Genomic DNA, 14,894 nt, shown 5'->3' with positions numbered 1-14,894 from the left:
GATATATATACCAAGGGTTTGTGTGGGTCTACCCCATGCTCATATGGAGGGAGCGCGATGATCCTCCCACCTTTTGCCTCTGTATAGAGGAAGAGCACAGTTGCATTGGGGAGTTCAGGGCATCACTTCCAGCAGACACTCACTACCTGAAAGGAGGAGGGGTAAGTGTGGGGCCATTACCCCAATCCTCCCTTCCTGTCCTTTCCATTACCCAATCCACCCTTTGCACTGTCCTGGTATAGAGAAGAGCACATCCTGCACCTTTGGCAGGGCAGTAGAGTGCTGCTCCAGTATATAATCCCCAAGATCCCATAGCAGGCGTTCTGGGTGAGTCATCAAGAATTTCTCTGGTGTGGGTACTCAGCTGGCAGCAAATGTTCCAGTGCCAGCCATAATTTATAACCACAGTCCAGACCATAACCCTCGCTTTGTCAAGGATGCATCAATACAGGCAGAGGAAAACCCAAACAAATCAAAATCCCCTGAGTTTGAAGCCTCATAAACATTTGTCATGCTCAGAAATAAAGTGCAGCATAAATAAGGAGAGAGTCAGACCAACACCTTTATTCTGTGCTTAAGGACAGATGATGGGATTTTTTTCCACTTACAAAAAAAAAATCTGATCCGAGTGATTATAGCCTGTTGGAAAGGGAAGATGAGCTACGATATATGGGCTAGTAGCAGGCTGTAGGAAGGTCAGTGCTAATATGTTATTTCCCTTTAGAAGTGACTCTGATGAACTGAAGGAGAGATCAAAGGGAGATCACCATTTAGCAGTGGAGTATCTATGGGATGGACATGTGGGAGGCTAGTTGGAGAAGTGGGTGAGGTTCTCTGGCCTGTGTCATGCAGGAGATCAGACTAAATGATCAGAATAATCTTTTTTGGCCTTAAAACCCGAGAATCTGGGAAGGCTAGAGGGAAAACACAAAACGTATTAGTGTTTCTATTGTGAAATGATAATGTCCTAGGCCAAAATTAAAAACTGCATGTAGAATTCCCCCTGGAGATTTGTGAGATATTGTCATGCATCTAAAGTGTTGAAAAAGAAACTATGAAAACATTGGCTGCTTAGCTGCATCACCCCACCTGTAAGTGATTAGTAAGCCTTATTGGAACTTGCCCTGGACTACATCCAGGTTAAAATGCATTCTAGTACCTAACTGCCAGGCGATCTGGTGGCATCCTCCACAGGGACATTTCTAAATCAGCTTCTTCACTTTCCAAATACAAAATTTTCTCCATCCATCTTGTAGCCTTACAGATTAAGTACAAACTGGGATCTGTTTCACATCCCTTGCATTTTTCTGTACCAGTCTCCCACAAATACCCTACCGCCAAAAAGTAAAAGGAATTTTATTCTGACTCTACTTAGTTTTCTTTTAAAAGCAGTACTGAAAAAAACAGAGGAAAAAGATTCACCTTGACTAGCAGCTTCAGCACACAAAGAAGAACATTAAGTAATGTGGAAGGTAAATGTGTCTTGTGCTGGTTCCAGACTCAAAGAGCTACCTGCATGCTATCATGCTATACTTTATTGTAGGGCATATCTACACTCCAAAGTCTGGCTGACGCAAGTTATGTCAGCATAAAGTCTCCACAGTTAGTATATCACTCGTATGTGCATCTTGTGTGTATTCACCAGGGGTGCATGTGTCAACCCGTAGTGTGGTACACCATGACTGCGTATTCCAGTGTGGAACTCACCACCATCCATCTTTTGGGAAGTTTTGGCAATTCCGGTGTGGCAGAAACAAGTCATGCAGGAGTGACTGGGAACAAGGTGTCATCTTCCCAGCATGCAATTTTTTCCACCCCACAATGTCATCTATATCCCATAAATTTCATACCTTTTTTAAAAATCCCACAACTCCATGTGGCCCTCCTCACTGTCCACCCTCTCTGACAGGTGCATGGAACCTGCACAGCTTTGCATTATTGTCATGAGAGTTTGCAAGCACAGGACGCATGATCCTCCGGTATTTGCAGAGTTGTAAGAAGAGCCACCTCTGCAGCTGAATGCAGCCTCCTGGGTCCTAGTGCCACTTGTGCTCCCCTTCTGAGTACTGGGAGCCTTCCTGTTTTCTGTGGAACAGTGAGTGTCCGTGGTGGGTCTGGGTAACCGGGGTGAGGGGAAGAGGCAGTGGTGAAGGAAGGGTGTGAAATAGGGCAGGAAGAGGGGAATGTGGGAGTGACGGGAGGGGGATAGAGAAGAAAAGGGGACAGGGGAATCATGTGGGGAAGCGGGAGCCTGGCATGCGGTGTCCCCTTGGCAGCAGCTGGGGCTCCCCTGTTAAGCAGGCCCATCAAACCCTCACCCTGATAAGCCCCACCTCCCCTGCACCTGGACCCCCCAACAAGCCCCCCACACCACTGATCCCCAACCAGCTGAACTTGGATCCCCACTCCATCAAGCCCCATACCCCCAGCACCCAGACCCCCCCACTGAGCTGCCACACCCAGACCCCCCTGCCAAGCCCCATCTCCCCACTCCCAGACTGCCCTGCGGAGCCCAACAACCATCATCTAGATCCCCTGCAGAGTCCCATTTCCCCTGCACCTGGAAACCCCCAACGAACCCCTGTGCATCCAGATCTCCCACTGAGCTGCCCGCACCCAGACTGCCCCACACAGAAACCTCTCACCCCACACCTGAATCCCCTCACACTAAGCCCCTCCACATTTAGATCCTGCTGGACTGAGCCTGGCCAGCCACACCTGGTGCATCTGGCACAGAGGGGCAGGGATTCAGGGTGTTTCTGGGGCAGGCCCAGCCCTTGCATTGTGTCAGGGTTTGGTGCAGCTTCACTGCTGAGTCCCTGTACAGGGGGATGTGGGGCCTTCAGGTTGATCTCCCACCTCAATGCAGCCAGTGGCCTGTGCTCCCCACTGCCAGGCTGAAGCCACATTTATTTATTGACAAATAAAATTGGCAGAATTTTGCTGAATTTCAAAATATTGTGTGCAAACTTTTTGCCACAGAATTTTTAATTTTTTGGGCAGAATTCCTGCAGGTATAGCAACGTGTGGGACATAGTGGATGGATTTACAGCGGTAGGGTTCCTGAATTGCAATGGAGCAATAGACGGCACACACATCTCTATGTTGGCACCAGCCCACCTTGCCCCAGAGTATGTCAACAAATAGGGCTACTTTTCTATTTCCACAAGCATTAGTGGCTCACTGGGAGTGCTCCACTGACATCAGTGTTGGCTTGCCAGAGAAGGTGCATGACACTTTCATCTTTAAGAACATCACACTGTTTAGAAAGCTGCAAGTGGGGACTTTCATTCCCAACCAGCATATTACCATTGGGGTTATTTAAAAGCCAATATTGATCCTGGGAGACCCTGCCTATCGCTTGTTCTCCTGGCTCATGAAGCCGTACACACCCACCTTGACAGCACCAAAGAAAGATTCAACTGCCAACTCAGCAAGTGCAGACTTACAGCTGAATGTGCTTCTGGTAGACTGGTGTTTACTCACAAGGTTGGATTTCTGAAAAAAATATCCCAATGGTTATAGCTCTGTGGTGTGTCCTGCATAATATCTGTGAGGTAAAGTGGGGAAAGTTGCTGCTGGGATAGAGGGCGGAGGTGGAGTGGCTGTCTAGTAAGTTTGAACAGCCAGACACAAAGGCTACTAGAAGACTCAAAGAGGAGCTATATAGCTCAAGGAGGTCTTGAAGAAGAACGCTTTCACAGCAAGCCACATTAATGCCTTCCTTCTGCAAACAGCCTGCAATATTCACTCTCCAGGCCCTCTGCTCAGGGCTGATGGGAGCCGGGGGGAAGCTGGCACAAATTACCAGGGCCCGGCGGTCCAGAAGGGGGCCTGGGGCCCGGCTTCCCCGACTTCGTCAGTCCTGTTTAGCCAGTCTGGCCTTGCTGAGGGGCCCGAAAATTTTTTTTCACTGGGGCCTGAACCCACTCTCAGTGGCCCTGCCTCTGCTTATGGTCTGATTCAGCACTGGCTTGCAGGATCTCCATTAACATGTCATCCTGAGTCCTTTTCTTTCTCCTCCTTATCTTGCTCTGGCATTCTGCAGGTGTGGAGAGGGAACCCCTCAAGGCCATAACAGCAGGAGCTCTGAATAATCCACACAGAGGCTCCATAATCAGTATAGTCACAACAGAAAGTGGAAATTAAGGTTCAGAACTCCCTTCCCTTGCTCCCCTAAAGTTTTAAACAAGACATGCTTACTGACAATTCTGCTTCAGTGTGCTTGTACATGGCACTCAGCTGGCATGTTGCTTTGCTCTCAGCACACCTAGCCCAGGCCTCAGCCCAGATCCGAATCTGGCCCATGGTTGTGATCTGAGCACAGCAGTACAGTGATCCAGCCACCCCTTTAACCACCTGAGACTAGAGAATCATTTAGAGTCACTGATGGGGCTGAGGCTTTAGACTGTGAAGGCCCCAGTTTGGAAAGAGGCTCATCTAGAAAAAGACAAGGGGCTACATGTCTATGCTGAACCCCTGAGGAGCTGAAGGGGGGATAGCAGCAGACAATTCCTCACTTTCCTTAGCCCCTGCGGCTCTCCCCAGTGCTCCTGAGACAGGACAGCTGAGCCTCAGCACAGCGCTGTGTGAACTCTTCCACCGATCAAAGTGATCTAAATAAGGAAAGAGGTCTGTTGCCTGAGTCCTTTAAGAGAGGTGTTTACGGGTCACATCCCTTTTCCCCAGTGCCATGGAGAAGGGTTAGTGAACAGAAACAGCCTGTAGTATGGTTGTGAAGAAAAAGAAACAGCTAAGATGAGATGACACTTAACAAATGCTCTGCCACTCAGTGGTTATTGACAAGATTAATTAGTTTCTAAATGCTGACATAAAATGATTCTTGAAATAGTGCAGCTGTATAATTATATGGAAAGTAATAATTAAATCCACTTCACTTTATTTACCTATATGTATAAATAAAATAATGTTTAAGTTGCCAAATGAAGCAGTGTAAAGCCTAGAAAGCCAACGTTAAGGTCTCCCCTACATCTTTGCCATTGACAGCAACTGGAACAGGATCTGGCCCTTAATAATTAATCATACTTTGCTCTTCTCTTCTGCTGTCCATCTGGGGCTCTCAAAGTGCTTTACAAACATTACCTAGACAATCCTCAGCATTCCATTCCTGCAAAGCAGGGTAGGTATTTTTATCCTCATGTTACAGATGTACAAAATCTTACCTGTAACGAGCGTGGCACTAGGCTCCCAGTATTGCTGTCTATGGTTTGTATAGCAGGTATCCTGTGGCATGAAAGGCTCTCTAGAAATATTTACCATTTTATGAAAGTTTGCCTATAAACTAAATCAGTGAGAGATGCCTCGTCGACCTCATTTCTCCTGGCAAACCTATTAAAAAATACCGTTTTCAACAGGCTGCTTTTTGGGTACCTTAATGCCTATGTTTCCCTTCTGACCTTTCATTTTTGATAGCACCTCCTTAAAGATTCATCTTGTTTATGTATTTCTGCTTTGAAGGGAACTGGTTTCCTGCTATTAATAACAAATTACTGTACATTTCAGAAAAAAAATACCCCTTGCTATTTCACAACAACAAATGCTCCAACGAGCCATTGCAGAATTACTAATCACAGGAAAGGCTGAGGGGTCATACTTGGCTGATGGGGTTGGAAAACTTGAGTCAAAGCCTCCTCCGGCTTGACAATTCATCTGCTTTGGTCCCTTCAAACCATGATATGGACTTTGTTATAAAATAACAATGCTGGGTACACAACTTTGCATAAAAGGCCATAATTCCACCAGGGGTCTTTGGCAAGCTCATAAACCATGTGACTGCAGCTAGTCTGTCATCAGATCTCAAGAATGTAGTTTCCTCACTGTTGCATATTTGTTACACTATTTCTATGTGAAAAGCTTTGGTCTGTATTTCATCCCCCAAGCAATTACTACTTTTAAATAAGGGAGATAAGGTCTGTCTCATGTTTAGTGGCAAACAGTTCTGGGATGAATATAGTGCTTTTTTTTGCCTCTTTAGGTGTCATTAATACTGAGGTATGGCACAATGTTAACCAAGGGAATCACATATGCAAATAGACTCTTGCTCTCTAACTGTAATGTGTCCATCACCATGATATATGAGAAGAACAAGATGGACCCTGATTAGTTTAGTGATTATTGCTATATATCTCTGTTGCATATCATAGACTATTAGGGTTGGAAGGGACCTCAGGAGGTCATCTAATCCAACCCCCTGCTCCAAGCAGGACCAATCCCCAGATTTTTACCCCAGTTCCCTTAATGGCCCCCTCAGGGATTGAACTCACAACCCTGGGTTTAGTAGGCCAATGCTCAAACCCCTGAGCTATCCCTTTTTCTTTCTGGTTAGGTTATCAAACACAAATAATAGCTCCTCCTGCACTGCTAACTTTAGCTCCTTGTTAGAAAGTTAGTTTCAAGGAAAAAATACTGTTACAGGTTTGATTTTTTCCCCCTATTTGGAAAAAAGCTATATTCGGATATTTCTGCTGCAGACATTCCAAATATGTGAATCTTGATATTCACTTTAACAAAAATCATTATTAATTATTATTATTATTATTAGTAGTAGTAGTAGTAGTAGTACTGATGTGACACGATAGTAACACTCCTCTACTAGTAGGATTTCTCATCAATCTACTTAACTGTCCAGGTCTCTCAAGCCTCATACTTCAGGGAATAAGTTGATCATTAGGTGAATGTCAGGTATGGTATAATAATACAAAATTAAGTGAATTTTGGTGGTTTTAAGACTCATTCTGAAACAGCAAGCATTGCCCGTTGTCTGATAGTGGAGTAGATGGATCATTGCTTTAATCCATGGTGACAAATCCTGTGTTCTTCTACTCTTTGGTCTACTATGTTAAAAAATTCCTGAAGTTATTTGATATTTGTTTTACTATAATCAGCATATAGTTTGATACAGTTAAAAAAATAAGATTTGCTGCAAATGCAGGAGATCATGCCTCTCCTTGTTTAAAGACCAAGAAGGCACATCAGATTTTTTTGTATGTTTCTAAATTAAACCATTATAACTGGGACATCTGACTCAATGCTAATGCTGTCTTGGGTATAACACTGCTATTCTCTTAAACTAAACCTCTTAAGTGACAAATCTCTTTGTGCTAGATCTGTAACATGTTAAACCTCAGCTTGAGCAGTGATACCTCTATGCTTCTCTCAAAAGAGTAAAGCTGCTGGGATAACAAAACCTAAAAAAATTTGGGATGAAATTCTGGCTCCATTGAAATCAAAGAGAAACTCCCAACGGCTTCAATGGGGCCAGAATTTCACTCTCTGGGTTTATAATCTGTATTTGTTGGGCTGGTGGAATGTCGCAACTCAAACATTTTAAAATGACCTTTGAAAACATTTGGTGTTCAGGAGACTGAGGTGCTGGTGGTACTAGCTTGATTCAGGAACCGTACAAGCTTTTCTAACTCCAGCGCTGCCAATACACTGCTGTGTTGACATGCAATAACACCTACTGTTCCACTCATTGGTTTCTATTGAGCAGGGATTACCAGTCATAACAAACTTTGCCATAATATGAGTAGGATTCAGACACACACTAATCACTTGTCATAGAATCTCAGATTTTAGGAACAGAAAAATCTAGTGGTTCACTGTGGCATGCTGGGCCTCAAAGCAATCAATACCCAGAAACCCCCGTATTCATCACTGTCATATAATTATGATATGTTTGTACAAAGTATGCCTTGGGAGGTATCATTTTAAAAGCCTTGATCTGTTGAACATTGAAGTTATGAAGTTTTGCTATGTGTGTGTTACTGAAATATGTTGTGATGTTGGGAACACTTACAACCAGCCTTTCAGATACAACAATGGAGCTGCCAGATGCTGCTGGTGGCCCATTAAAAGGGAGTCAACACTCACAACAATCCTAGAAGATGTATACAATGGAGACTTTTTAAGAGATAGCACGTAGACACTGGAGGCTGCTTGACCCATGTCATAGCAAAGGCTCCTTCCAACAAGTGGAGAGAAGCTATAAAAGAGGGGAAGTGACATCATTACTTGGCCTCACTCCCCACATAACTCAACACCTGGACACACCTCTGGAGGAAAAAGACTAAACTGGAGTGGTGGTCCCAGGCTGAAGGAGAGTTCCAGCCTGCGTATGGAAGATCTGTAACCTGCTTGTATTATCTATAAGAGTGTGAGACTGCTTGATTCAAATCCTGTTATAGAACTTAGATTATGTGCTTATTTTTATATTCTTTGGTAACCATCTCTATCCTTTATGCCTACCACATATATTTACTTAAAACCCATCTTTTTGTAGCTAATAAATCTGTTTTATGTTTTACCTAAAACAGTGTGTTTTGCTTGAAGTGCTTGGGAAATCTGTTCAGGAATAAAAACTGGTGCATATCCTCTCCACATTGAGGGAGGGGCATCTGACCAAGGCGAGATGGTACAGCTTTGGGGTCCTAGGGTGCGGAGCTGGGCTGGGGAGGAATTGGCTGGAGCCTTTCTATTGTTGGTTCATCAGTGGCTGGGAAGGCATTCATGTAACTCAGTTGGGTGTGTCCCTGCCTGTGGATGTCTGTGTAAATGCAGTATCTGGAGAGGTTTGCAGCTTGTCACAGTGTGAGAGGGAGTCCAGGCTGATAAGAGAGAGGAGTCAATGGCACTCAGGGCTGGCTCTACGGTTTTTGCCACCCCAAGCAGTGTGCAAAATTGCTGCCGTGGGTGACGGGGGCAGTCCATGTGCCCTTAGGGCGGCAGATGCGTTTCCACGGCAGCGGCAATTCGGCGGCAGCTTCTATGTTTAGCTGAAGCTGCCGCGGACAGCTATACATAGAAGCTGCCGCCGAATTGCAGCCACAGCGGAAACGTGCCTGCTGCCCTAAGGGCACAGGACTGCCCAGCCCGTGGCAGCAATTCGGAGCACTGCTTGGGGGCAAAACAACAGGGACTGCCGCCTCCTGTAGATTGCTGCCCCAAGCACCAGCTTGGAATGCTGGTGCCTGGAGCTGGCCCTGATGGCATCCCAGTCCCAGGTTGTGCCCCGGGGAACCCGTCACACACACTGCCAATGCAGGAGTGTTGCCTACATTTTCTAGCATTTTGTCCAAACTAGTTTTACATTTCCAAATGATGAGGCTTCCATTGCTTCCCATGAGAGTTTTTGCAGCTAGAAATTTTTTCCTGATACTTTCCCCTCAAATTCATTCCTTGTTCCTCATTATTATTATTAAAGTGTAGGTCCTCTACTTAGTGGGGAAAGAAAGCTAATAATATCAGGAAAGCTGAGGTGCTTAATGCCTATTTTCTTCAATCTTCACTACAAAAGTTAACAATGACCAGGTGCTCAACACAATTAATATTGACAACGAAGGTGAAGGAACACAAGCCAAAATAGGGAAAGAACAGGTTAAAGACAACTCAGGTCAACAAGGCCTGATGAAGTTCATCCTGGGGTACTTAAGGAACTAGCTAAAGCAATCTCAGAGCCATTATCAATTATCTTTGAGAACTCCTGGAGGATGGTAGAAGTCCCAGAAGACTGGAGAAAGGCAAATACAATTCCTATCTTTAAAAAGAGAACAGGGAGAATGCAGGGAATTATAGCCCAGGCAGCCTAATTTCAATACCTGGAAACATACTGGAGCAAATTATTAATCAATCAATTTGTAAGCACCTAGAATATAATAGGGTTATAAGTAATAATCAACATGGATTAGTCAAGAAGAAATCATGTTACACCAACTTCATTTCCTTCTTTGATAGCATTACTGACCAAGTGGATGGGGGAAAGCAGTAGACCTGATATACCTTGATTTCAGGAAGGTTTTTGACACTGTTCCACATGACATTCTCATAAGCAAATAGGGAAATGTGGTGTAGATGAAATTAGTGTAAGGTGCGTGCACCGCTGATTGAAACACCATACTCAAAGAGTAGTTATCAATGATTTGCTGTCAAATCGGGAGGGCATATCTAGTGAGGCTGCACAGGGGTCAATCCTGGATTTGGTACTATTTAATATTTTCATTAATGCCTTGGATAATGTAGTAGAGTATGCTTACAAAATTTGCAGGTAACCTCAAGGTGGAAGGGGTTGCAAGAACTTTGGAGGACAAGGTTAAAATTCAAAATGACCTTGGCAAATTGGAGAATTGGTCTGATTTCAACAAGATGAAATTCAATAAAGACAAGTGCAAAATACTTTACATAGGAAGGAAAAATGAAATGCACAACTACAAAATGGGGAATAACTGTCCAGGTGATAGTATGCTGAAAAAGATCTGGGGATATAGTGGGTCGCAAACTGAATATGAGTTGTCAAAGTTATAAAGCTGCAAAAAGGCTAATATAATTCTGAGGTGCATTAGCAGGAATGTTGTATGTAAGACATGGGAGGTAATTGTCCTGCTCTTCTTGGCACTGGTGAGGCCCCAGCTGGAGTACTGTGTCCAGTTCTGGATGTATCACTTTAGGAAAGATGTGAACAAATTGGAAAAAGTCCAGAGGAGATCAACAAAAATGATAAAAGATTTAGAAAACTTGATCTATAAGGAAAGGCTAAAAAAATGGGCATGTTTATCCTTGAGGAAAGAAGACTGAGAGGGGACCTGATAATCTTCCAATATGTTAAGGGCTGTTATAAAGAAGGTGATCAAGTATTCTCCATCTCCACTGATGGTAAGACAAGAAGTAATAGGCTTAATCAGCGGCAAGGGAGATTTAGGTTCGATAGTAGGAAAAACTTTCTAACTATAAGGGTAGTTAGGCTAAGGAATAGGCTTCCAAGGGATCACTGGAAGCTTTCGAAAACAAGTTGGACAAACACCTGTCAGGGATATTCTAGGTTAACTTGGCAGGACGGGCCACTGCTTCCCGCAGCTCCCATTGGCCAGGAACAGTGAACTGTGACCACTGGGAGCTACAAGCGGCCATACCTGAGGATGTTCCAGGTAAACAAAGCATCTCGAGGCCCACCAGGGGCTTACCCTGAACAAGTTTGGGAACCACTGCCCAAGAACCATAGAAAAAAGCCATTACCTCTCCATTCCATGACCTGATGAATGTGAATATTGACTCTAAAATATTACATAGGGAAATAAATTTCTTTTAAAATTGCTTTTTACTAATAAAAATCTATTCATTATTACAAGACCTGTTTTAGCAAAACAAATAATTTGATAAACATTCTTTGCAGGGCCAAATTATTAAAATGAAGGGAAAAACCAAATGAAGCTGAGTCTCAAAGTTATCAGTTTCATCTCAGAATAAATGATACTTCAAAATAAATGACACAACACTTCAATACCTGTCTGTTAAAAAAATTATTAAGTCAACAACTGTTATTGCTGCCTCCTGGGAACAGACATTGGGAATGGAATGAATGTTAAAGCACAGGACATCTGTCACAGTAAATGCTGTATCTTTCCAACTCTTATTATTTGCAGGTGGAAAATCATTTCTGCTGTCAATACATATTTGAGTAAAACTTGGGAAGGGGTGAAAAATACCATTTGGTTTATCAATGTCAGGTTCTCTGCTAGAGAGCTGTGCTAATAAAAAGAATAGTTAACAGGGAAGAAAAATTAAATTTTATCTGCCATGCCCTATAGGCAGTTATTTTAAAAGAAATTAGGGCACCGATATTTGTTATTTAGAACCCCTTCCATGCGTAGTGTGAAGCAATGAAAAATAAGAAGCACTCAAGTGCGCTCAACGCCTTGAGAAAATGTCCTTTAAATTATTCAGATGTAATTTATCTCATACTCAGAATGCATCAAGCGTCTACATTAATTTTCAACAGTTAAGAATTAAGGCCTGGGTGAGGGTGAAGGCTATTAAATAATGGGGTGGGTCATGTATGCTTTCATGCCTGCTATACACAAGAGATTATGGGCCTCATTCACCATAACATTACTCCAGTTTTACGCTGATGGAACTCCACTGGAATCAGTAGGGTGAAAAACTGGAGTTAATAAAGTGATAAATCATTTGCTACATGTTTGTTTGCTTTTGCCTGACTATACACTCTGGATGTCAGGAGAACTAGGGCCTGATTTTTCAGAAGGGAGGAGCACCTGCAATTCCAGATGAAGTCACTGGGAGAGGAGGCTGCTCAGCAGCACCTCTGCAAATCAGGCCCAAAGAGCATTTGCAAAGAAATTCAACGGTTTCAACATGCCCCGTGATTAAGGTCAGCCTTCAGGGAACAACATGCACCATCTTCTGCTTGTTCTATGTTTGTACCGCATCTAGCACAATGGCGCCCTGGCTGACTACTACTACCAGTAACAACAACTACAATAACAGGGACCTGGGTGCCACCTTAGGGTGACAAATTATCACACTTTACTGTTGCCTCTGGAAGGCTCTTGCTGTAAAAAAGCCTCCAGAGGCATTTTAGCTTGTCCAAAGCTGGATTGCTCTCTTCCTATTAGAACAGAGGGACACGAAAGAAAAGTGGGATGAGATTAAGACTGAGTTTTGAGGAAAAGATTCTTATGGATTCTTTAGAGGCTGAGATAGCTATAGTCATGTAGGCCCTGGACTCATCCAACCAGTTGCTTAAACGCTTTGCTGAATCAGCATTACTGAGCCTGATTATCCAAAATTGGCCTCCACTTGTGCTCCACCAAATAACAGTGAACAAAATTAAAGTTATTGCTCAAGTCGAAGTAGCAGACTGCACCCACTTTGTTTGACATTATTAAAATTACACCTGCAATTATGTTACTCTGTAGAATCACAAGTTCTAAACCGCAGTCCTGGTTAAGGTGGTGCTGAATATATGTTTGCATATGTTACCAGAAAGTCAGCGAGACAATATGACTCTTAAAAGCAAATACGATTCTGATTAACATGTGGCTGTCTCTTTTAATTTTCCACTGCATTGGAGGCAGACATGTTTGCTTTTTCTCCCCAAAGGGAAGGGTCAGATAGTGTTAGACAAAGAAAAATCTCTCAGACTGTTGACAAAAAGGGTGGCTTCCATGAATAAGATGTCTGAAAAGTTTGGTCCAAGACTGCAAGGGAATGGAGAAAAAATATGGCTACCATAGTGATAGGGATTCATCAATGGGCATAGTCCTATTTTAGGACCCAGTTCTGCACCTACTGAAGTCAATAGGAATTCTACATTGATGCCAATGGATGCAAGATTGGGCCCAATATAAATCCTTTTAATTACGCACTTGATTCGTAATTCACTCACAGTCATTTAATCTAAAGAAACAATGATGGTTCCAGTGGAGAACATGTTACAGTGATACCAGGATTGAAGAGGATTTGATGGGAATACACACAAAATTGCAAACAGGAGGGTCAAAATTGGAATGTAAACCCAGTAAAGCAGAGATCTCTCTAGATAACAGAAATGAATGGGGAACTACCAGGAATTCCTCAAACAGGAACGTTACTTGGTTTTGCAATATTGACCAAAGTCTCCTGTTTTCAATGTAATATTATGGTTTTAAATCAGAACTTTAAGAAACATCATGGTCTCAGCTTGTGTTTGCAGTTCAGGCAGCCTGTCACTAAAATCTTTCAGAGATTTGCTGACAGACTGAACTTGCTCTAAAATGGTCATTATAAGACAAACATCATTTTGCTGGGAACCAAATGAATCAAATCCAGCTTTCAAAGACTGAGAGCTGCAGTATCCACAGAGATTGTAGGAGAAGCATCTGTAAGTACTGATTTTGAAGAAAACCCTCTTCCTGCTGATAGTACAGGCTGTGTTACAGAAAAGGCAGGAGTGTATACTTAGGCACCAGTGATCAGAGTGAAAGCCTCCTCTATGCCTTGTTTGCTTCCTTTGCTTCCAACAACAACTCTAAAGATACACAGTTTCCTGTTGCCCCTCCCTTCCTTACCATGTTTCCCCCCTCTTCTGAATGTATTCAGGAGGAAAGGATGCATGTGAAAGGGATTACCTTGAGAGCCAAAACACTAAAAAATAGCTTGGGAAGAGAGAAATAGAAAAAGCTGTATTCAAATCTCTTCTGTGGATTCTGCTGACTAAATCCAAGTAAAACATACAGCGTTCCACAGCATTAATGAGGAGCAGGGTCTAGTCATTACAGAATGTTTACCTGTGCTGTGTTAAGCCCGAGAAGTGTCATAGGGTACAAAAAACGCAAAGCCCTAATCTGCATATCCCCCCACCACCACCACCACCAACGTCAGGTGTAGAGTGCAATGTGTGACAAAGATCCAAAACTAGGAACATAAATGCAATGTGTGCAAAGAAATTACAATGGGATTTATTCATTCGGTGTAAATAACTCTTGCTGTAACATCAGTTTAATTATTCTTCATTTCTGATGTAAATAATTTTCAACAAGTGAGGTTGTGTCTGTAGCTGATTTGGAATAAAGGCCCCTTCCATTTTTGGATCCAATGCAGAACTGTGGAGGCAGATTTGCGTACTGGGGTTCAAATCTCAATGCTTCTTCCCCGGAGGGCTAGCAATGAACTTGTGTACATCTCGCACAGGCAAGGCGGCACCAATGTCTCTCAAACGGGTGATCTCTGCAACGTTACCGTAATTACTCATGCTTTCTGCCTTCTGACATGCCCAGACACCACGGCGAGGAACATCGCAGAGAGTGCTATGCAGGATGCCATCAAGAAATGAATCGCAAGGACCCCCTCCAACCAAGATGTTGCCACCTACCTGAGTGGCTCCCTGGAAGGAGAATTTGTAAGAGACAGGGGAGACTTTGCTTCACTCTGGACTTGTGCCTGCAATGCTACGTGCCGACTGGAGAAGCGTATCGATGGCTGCTGGACAGGGTGTGAGGAACGCCAGAAGCTGGGAGTCCTGGTGCCACAGGTGAAGAACACAAATCACACTATCATCACTCTGAGAGCTAGAACCATGCTACAGAGGACCCTGACGGATGCCA

This window comes from Gopherus flavomarginatus, chromosome 8, assembly GCF_025201925.1.
Source record: "Gopherus flavomarginatus isolate rGopFla2 chromosome 8, rGopFla2.mat.asm, whole genome shotgun sequence".
NCBI lineage: Eukaryota > Metazoa > Chordata > Testudines > Testudinidae > Gopherus > Gopherus flavomarginatus.
Note: the sequence above shows the minus strand (reverse complement) of the source record.